General features: G+C 39.3%; 1 protein-coding gene across 1 annotated transcript in view; it reads left to right on the top strand.

Moving 5' to 3' along the window:
- uhrf1bp1 (UHRF1 binding protein 1) overlaps positions 1-960 on the top strand; it is a 14,636-nt gene extending 13,676 nt beyond the window's left edge. Inside the window, exon 21 of the mRNA XM_027159209.2 lies at positions 1-960. This exon is cut by the window's left edge and continues 1,036 nt beyond it. The gene's annotated coding sequence lies outside the window, so the exon portion shown is untranslated.
- The last annotated feature ends 5,868 nt before the right edge of the window (positions 961-6,828 follow it).

The raw sequence follows: 6,828 nt of genomic DNA, 5'->3' as shown, positions 1-6,828 counted from the left end.
GTTTTAATTTTTTACAACTTGATTTGCACAAACCTGAAAATGTGATGTGCGAGGTGTTGATGTGATCTGCATGCTCGACTCTCTCTACCTTAGCTGTGTAGGATCACGTGTAAAGGTGTTAAGTATCTGTTTGGTTTGAGCTACTTGTGGCCCGGTACTTGATTATCGCGGCGGAAGGTAGGAGCAGATGTTGTTGTGTAAATTAGTTTACTTTATTATCTGTTTGTAAGGCGGAAAGGCAGAAAACTAGCCGCGCGGTCTTATTTATGAATAAGATTCTGCGTTCCAGCCAAACGTCGCCTCGTTCGCTATCATCCCGGATTAGTTTCAAGGTACTTCCTGTTATCCGTTATGTTACCGTAGCTATAAACAGCCAAATCTCTCTTGAAGTTAATGCGCCAAAAAAAATCCAGCTCTCGGCTGACAGAGTCAGAGTCGACTGACACCCTGACACCGGAGACTCCTTTTTTTTTTCTTTACACGTCAAACAGAACACAAAACGGTTATTTTCAGTCTTATATTACGTGGCTCCTCCTCCACGCAAGTCGCAGTGTATTCGCTGTTGCTATAGAAACGATATTTGTAGTATGGATATAAGTATAGGTTATATACTTCTGAGCTGCTTCGATAGAAAATTATTCATCATCTGCGGAATCCAGATATAATTATACGATGTCCAACAGATTCAGCGTTTGTTCGCTTTAATTACATATCCGTTAAATTACTCACAAGACCGACGTTTGCTGACCCCATGACCTTAACCGGGACATTGAAACCATTTTAATGTATCACGTGTCCTTGAATTATTTAGGGAATATTGTAAAGAGCTGAGAGGGGCACGTTGGCTTAATGGTTAGCACGTTCGCCTCACACCTCCAGGGGTTGGGGGTTCGATTCCCACCTCCGCCTTGTGTGTGTGGAGTTTGCATGTTCTCCCCGTGCCTCGGGGGTTTCCTCCGGGTACTCCGGTTTCCTCCCCCGGTCCAAAGACATACATGGTAGGTTGATTGGCATCTCTGGAAAATTGTCCATAGTGTGTGAGTGAATGAGAGTGTGTGTGTGTGCCCTGCGATGGGTTGGCACCCCGTCCAGGGTATATCCTGCCTCGATGCCCAAAGACGCCTGAGATAAGCACAGGCTCCCCGTGACCCGAGAAGTTCGGATAAGCGGTAAATGAAATGAATTGGAAGCGGAAAATGAATGAATGAATGTAAAGAGCTGGAATTCCCATCACTACAGTTACTCACTTTACTGTCTCCATGTCATGAGAGTGAAAATGTTCTTAATCAGGGCTTCCAACTTGTTTTAGGAAACACATCAGTCCACTCCGTCCAATGTTGAGTGATCCAGACCCATAAAAAAGATACTTAATGTGTATATATACTTCACACATACGTACGTCACACTTAGTAATGAAGTACTTAAAGATGGGGTGTACGATGTTCGAGAAATGCTTCAGAAAACCGAGTCGGGCTGACAAACAAAACTAACGTGTAGCCAATGAGCAGAAAGGGGGCGGGTCTTGTCAATATGCGGCGGAGAGAGTGTTGTTTTGGTGATTTCAAATGTCAACATTGGCTTTCAAACAACGTGCACCTCACCTTTAAGCACTAGCACATCTTTGTTTTGCATTCAACACATTAACAGATTAAAGGTATCAACAAAAGCCGAAGATTTGGAAATTTAAGAAAGGGGGAAAATAGTTTAGTCTGAGAACGAAGAAAGATATGGTTACATTAAAGTCTGTGTGGGTTTTTTTTTCTTTCTTTCTTAAGCATTATGCATTATTTGCTCATTTTGTCAGAGTTTATGGCTCTTTAATCCTTCAGTTCAGTTCCAGTAAGATTATTAGTTAAACATCATGACACAGTTAAATGCAAGTTAAACACTGTAGAATCTATAAATCTAAGCAGAAAATGTGTGACTTTTTATTTGTTTTGTTTTTTTATTTGGTAAAAGGCTGATCTGGACTCCAGTGAGACTCAGTGCGACTCATTGAGACTCAGTGCGACTCAGTGAGACTCAGTGTGACTCAGTGAGACTCAGTGAGACTCTTTTTACAGACTTTGTTCTCCTCAAACTGTTTACAGGTGAAAAAAAAAACAAGACGAGACGACAATAAGACACAAATATTGATAATTTTTCAAACTCTTAGTCAAGACCGAGATTAGATTTTAGTGAGACCGATGCTTGGTCCAAACAAAAAAGTCAATACAGAAATCGTCTTTCTGATATCAGCTGTAAGACAAATCCCAGCTTACGGTCTCTTGCAGCAAATCGATAGATCACACTGATTCGTAGCAGAAAATAAACACTATTTAAATACATAGATTTAAATACCAAGCAAGAATACATTTCAAAGAAAGAGGAATTTGGAAGGTGTTTTTAAAAAAAAAAAAAAAACTTCCCACGTTTACTTGGTAGCTTAGATCACATTGCGATGACGTTATAATTTCTTTTCTCACTGAACAGTAAACATAGTAGTATTGATGTGTATAAATAATGTGTAGTATTTTTTCAGCGGGGGGGGGGGGCGCAACTGGAAAGCTGTAAGAATGTAAACGGTCTTCCACATGAGTGTGTGAGTGGGTGTGTGCTAGTGTGTACGCTGTGAGACACACCGAGCTTTGTTTGCCTTTATTTTCACGTAAACCTTTTTTTATGCATGAACAAACTTGATATTTTACACAAGCGCAACACTGTGTATATATCAGTGTGTATATCAGTGTCATGAGTTTTATTTAAGGTGCGTGGTACTGGATTGGGACGCAGCCCCGTCTCCTGTAGTTTATAAGGATTTTCAATGTATTTTTTTTTTTTTTTTAAATTAGGAATAGTCTCTTTGTGTGTATCGGTAAGTAAGTCGAGTCAAGGTCACGGACCTTTCAGTTCACTAGCTAAACGCTCGTTTTGTTTCGCCTATGATGCAGATACGCCGGCTACGTGGCCTCGCCCCAATCGAATAAGGCACGCACGCTTGACTCCTGTTACCGCTGGAGTTTCTGTAATAAACGCTACGCAGTCCGTGATCGGCTTGGTCAGCTTTGTCCCGAACCGCGATCCACCCTACTCACTTTGTCCCTGCTCAGCGTCCAGAGAAGTTCATCAGGTGCTGATATTAAGTGGTTTCTATTACAGAACGTGAGAGACTTCTTTTTCTCGGGTGCTATCTACCCAGGCAGCGTCCTTCTAAGCGGAACGCCGTGGGACATGACGTTATTATTAAACATCCATGATCCAGTGCGGTGTGTGTTCTCAACGTCCTGCAGTGTGACGTATAACCGAATTATCATATAACTCTATACCTAGTTTAGACACTTCATTCTGTGGATTTTAGGACGTGTCCTGCGGTTCGTATAGATGTGCGTGCGCTCATGATTACATTTCGAAGGTTCTGTAATGGACTACTCAAAAATGACTACTCAAAAAGTGTGTTCCTGAGTCATATTTCGTCAGATCCCTACTGGTAACATACCTAATGCATGGCCATGACGACTTAAGGCCAGGTTAACACTTAATAACACAGAGAATGAGATCATTCAGTGAGTGTAGCCACAATTTAACACGTGAGAACGAGATAATTGCATCTGAGCATCTGCTTAGCCACATAAGCCAATGAGATAATGAAGTAACTGTAGCCACAACTCAAGATATTCAAGTGTGGCCATATAATGTGTAAACGAGATAATTGTGGTCTCGACTCAGAAACAAAAGACAATGTGAGGATAATCAGTAACACGAGCAAACGAGATAATTAAGGTGGTGAAGCCTTGACTCTGTAACGCAACAGAACAGGATCATTGTGTGGTGGTAATGAGAGAAAATGAGATAAATAGGTATAGCCACCACTTAATTATCTTGTTCTCCCATGTTAAATGTTGTACTAAGATGAGAAAATGAGATAATTGTGGCCAAGGCTGACAATGCGAGAAGTAAACGTGGACATTACTTAATAATGTGAGCAAACGAGTTAAGCAAGTGCAGCCACAACTCTGTAACTTGCGTAACATGAGAAAAATGAGATAATTATGGCTGTAACATGAGAAAATGAGATAATTATGGCTGTAACATGAGAAAATGAGATAATTATGGCTGTAACGTGAGAAATTGAGAATTAAGTCTGGCTGTAACACGAGAAAACAAGATAATTAAGCGTGGCCAGGACTTGCCAGTGTGAGATGAGATAATTCTGGCTACAATTCTGTAACGCAACCCAAGATAAGAACTCCACAACTCACAAAACAATGAACATCTCGCTTCTGTCATTTCCAATAACGAGATCAATTAGATGTTGTGGTAATGCTAATGTTTATTGTTCATTCATATAAAAACCATGTAGTAATGTATAATATTAATAATCATCATCATCATCATTTTCAGCCCTAGTAAAGTGATGATTATGAGGTTGTAGCCAAGTGTTATTATTTTAAACAGCTATGTCACAAGCAATGGTCTTTCAACTTTTTGTAAATAACAAAAAAAAAATACTAATAATTTCAGCCCTATTCCAGTTTTTCCCTAATCGTCGAGGTGCACCAGCAGGTTAACGTATAAAAACATTTAGAACATTATAAGTTTCACCCAGGAGCAGACTCGCTTATTTGTTTCCCTACTTTAACTTTTAAGGCTCTAAAAGATGTGTGTTAATAACAGGATCGTTACATCACTCGCAGCATGAACAAGGCCATGAGTGAGCTTAGAACATCTGGGCTAAATGGGACACGACCCAGAGACATCAAGTGTACTTGATTTCCTCATTAATACACTACAACTCCATCACGTGCTCACACGCATGATCTCAGATCCTGTAACAGTGTTCAGATGCTCATTTTATATTTATATCATCATGGGGTGTTTACTGATTGAGGGGGGGGGGGGGGACAAATTGGTTCTGTGAACCATGACTGTATGTGCAGAATAAAAAAAAAATAAACAAATTGAATAAAAGTTGACCAAAAGATCAGAAACGGTGTCTGTACTTCTTCTTTGCTATAAGCCGACGTTACTGTAATCACCTGCAATAACCTGCTGATGGTTTTTTCCACTAAAACATAAGAATAAGCAGTGAAGGTATGAAATAATGAGATAATCAAGTAACTGAAGCCACAACTCAAGATATTCAAGTATGGCCATATATTGTGTAAACGAGATAATTGTGGTCTCGACTTGGCAACAGAAGACAATGTGAGGATAATCAGTAACACGAGCAAACGAGATAATTAAGGTGGTGAAGCCTTGACTCTGTAGCGCAACAGAACAGGATCATTATGTGCGGTGGTAATGAGAGAAAATGAGATAATTAGGTATAGCCACAACTTAATTATCTTGTTCCCCCATGTTAAATGTTGTACTAAGATGAGAAAATTAGATAATTGTGGCCAAGGCTGACAATGCGAGTAGTAAGCAAACGAGTTAATTAAGCTAGTGAAGTGAACTTTTTTTTATTGTGCAAGTGAACTGAGTAACTTGCACAATATGACACAAAATGAGTAATTATGGCTGTAAAATTAAGATAAAATGAGATAATTAAGTACGGCTGTAACATGAGAAAACAAGATTATTAAGTATGGCCAGGACTTGCCAGTATGAGATGAGATAACTCTTCCTACAGTTCTGTAACGCAACCCAAGATAAGAACTCCACAACTCACAAAACAGTGAATGTCTCACTTCTGTCATTTCCAAAAACGAGATCAATTAGATGTTGTGGTAATGCTAATGTTTATTGTTCATTCATATAAAAACCTAGAGTTAGGTTAGGGTTAGACAAATTGAATGACCAAAAAAAAAAAAAAACAAATTGAATGAATAAAAGTTGACCAAAAAGATCAGAAACCTGCTGATGGTTTTTCCACAAAAACATAAGAACAATGAAGGTTTTTGAAGTGCAGTGAAGGTTTTGCTTTTCAGTGCTTCACGTCTTTGACGTAAACCAATCCAATGTTTATTTATAGAGTACAATTGATTTATTTTTTTTTTGGCATGAAAGCTTAAGAACAAAAAAAAACATGAAAATACACAACACACAACTCTAACCAGCATTGAGCATGCGACGTTTAACAACAACGGTTTTTGTCGTCGAACGTCACCCGCTCGATGCTGATTGGCTAGAGCACAAGTCACTCTCATAGCCCACGTGTTGGAGGATGTTTACAGTTACAGTACATCATTAGGAACTTATAAATGTTTTCACAACCATTATACACCAATACAGTGCGATAATGTGTTGTGCACTACGACCCAATCAGAAACAAGTGTGTGGTGTTCAGTAAGGACCTTTAACGTCGTAAGTTTGTTTTTGAACTTTCGGCCTTTTTTTTGTTGTTGTTTTCTTAATTGGCTTTTTGCTGATTTTGTTTTATTTATTTACATTTACAGCATTTTGCAGACGCCCTTATATCCAGAGCAACTTACATTATCTCATTTTTATACAGCTGAGCAATTGAGGGTTAAGGCCTTGCTCAGGGGCCAACAGAGGCAGCTTGGTGGACCTGGGATTGAGCTCACAACCTTGCGATCGGTAGCCCAACACCTAAACCACTAGGCTACCACAGGCCTAGTGGTTAATTTATTTATTTATTTTTGCATTTTCTGATTTTGCTATTGTATTTTGGAATTGTTAACGTATTTTCCCTTACATGACAACACACTAAACACTAGTGTGTGTGTGTGTGGGCTCATTTTCACTTTTTATATTCACAGCATCTGGCTGTATTGATGGCGTTTTTCTGTCACGTAATGAAATGAATATTCCAGTTCCACACATTCAGTAGCTGTTATTTAACAGGGAGCAGTGAAGATCTTAACCGTGATGAGAGAGAAAAGACGC

The sequence above is a fragment of the Tachysurus fulvidraco genome, chromosome 23 (assembly GCF_022655615.1).
Source record: "Tachysurus fulvidraco isolate hzauxx_2018 chromosome 23, HZAU_PFXX_2.0, whole genome shotgun sequence".
Taxonomy (NCBI): Eukaryota; Metazoa; Chordata; class Actinopteri; order Siluriformes; family Bagridae; genus Tachysurus; species Tachysurus fulvidraco.
The sequence above is the reverse complement of the archived record's forward strand: the minus strand, read 5'-3'. Positions and strand labels throughout refer to the sequence as shown.